The sequence below is a fragment of the Triticum dicoccoides genome, chromosome 3A, assembly GCF_002162155.2.
Source record: "Triticum dicoccoides isolate Atlit2015 ecotype Zavitan chromosome 3A, WEW_v2.0, whole genome shotgun sequence".
NCBI classification, from domain to species: Eukaryota; Viridiplantae; Streptophyta; class Magnoliopsida; order Poales; family Poaceae; genus Triticum; species Triticum dicoccoides.
The window spans coordinates 717,618,609-717,620,068 of NC_041384.1; the positions used below are offsets into that span (position 1 = coordinate 717,618,609).

Sequence of the window (1,460 nt, forward strand, 5' to 3'; positions counted from 1 at the left end):
GTTCCTGCAGTACACTAGATATGCCAACATTTTAGACTACTAGTACCTAGAAATCATATGCAACTCTGTTTTTTGCTCTAGCCCAGCCACAAGATCATAAAAGAAATTGTAAGTATCTGGTGCATTTGACATAATAAAGTAGCTCCCGAACAAACAGAAGTTCTGCATCTTCACATCCCAATTGAGGAGGTCTGTGGGATAACCTACCCTGAGGAGCTCGCCGTGGGATCTTCTCCATGGCCAGCCCCCTTCTTTCACAACACCAGATTGGCCTCTTCACGAACCTGCAAAAATAAATGCACGCACACATCGGATTGGGGGAGACGAGAGGAGGAAGAAGAAGAGAAGAGGAGGAGGAGGGATGTGTATGCAAGTGTATAAGAATCAAGCATGAGATACTTTTCAAATTACTATGAACATTCTTAGTTTCTGGCAGGGGTATTTTGTACATGTTGGCATTAATTGAAAAAAATGGATATGAACAAGAAGGCGCTACTGCACAATAATGAATGAGAACAATCAGGTACTGGCAGGGGTATATGGCTGCACCATCGATCAATGCAACTGCCACCAACGTAAATGCAGTAGCAACCTTTCTGATGTATTAGTTAAACTGTTAGTCCACTCAGCTAGCAGTAAGCACCTACCGAAACACTTGAAAACTCTCCAAACACAATGGTAAAGTACAAAGTTCAGAACACTTGTGACTGCTATAGCCAACTCTGTCAATTAAGTGGTATTAAGTATTAACTGATAAGAACAAGTGGCCTGAACCAAACTGAACATACATACTCTGCTGCCGTATAAGGGTATCAGAGGGATCAAAAAATGACCCCAACTTTCCTAGTCGATCTAATTGCATCCCAGATGTATGGAGAAACAGATAGGCAGTGTTGTTGATTAAGCTGCAACTAGATGTATCCACGGTCAAGAAAATGTTGTAATTAAAAGGTGTCATGTTCACTTCAGGAGATCCTCACACAAAAGGAATGTTGACTTCCTACATTATTGTAACTTCTATGCAAGAGCATATGCCCATTAACAAGATTACCAACAACTACAATGCAAATTAATTCCAGATATTTTGTCAAAACAATGAAGAACAGGGAATAGGGAACATCCGTAAGTAGATCCAAGCATAACTAATACAGTATGTTACTGCAGACCAAATCACACAAATGTCTTCTAATTTAGCTGCTAGGCACAACAGAATCTGTATGGGCAGTGCCACACTTCACATCCGTCAGTAGATCCAAGCATCAGATCAAATCAGACAATTTCAAAGCCATAATCTCAAGATGGCAATGCTTAATTGAGGATTAATCTCATGTACGCGGAGAATAAATCATACTGTACTTGGCTGCAGTTTGGCTTACCTCGTCGTCGCCGCCGGGGGTCTACTTAGCGGCGGCCACGGCGAGCAAAGGGTGAACTTGGCCGGGGCACCAGGAAGGGAGGCA

The 1,460-nt window shown here is 42.3% G+C and overlaps 1 long non-coding RNA gene across 1 annotated transcript in view; it reads right to left on the reverse strand.

Moving 5' to 3' along the window:
* Positions 1-1,460, reverse strand: part of LOC119270437 — a 2,860-nt gene extending 1,400 nt beyond the window's left edge. The window contains exons 1-2 of the long non-coding RNA XR_005134113.1: positions 1,377-1,460; positions 208-284 (exon numbers count right to left, since the gene is read on the reverse strand). This is a non-coding gene — a long non-coding RNA (uncharacterized LOC119270437). The remainder of the gene's footprint in view (positions 1-207; positions 285-1,376) is intronic.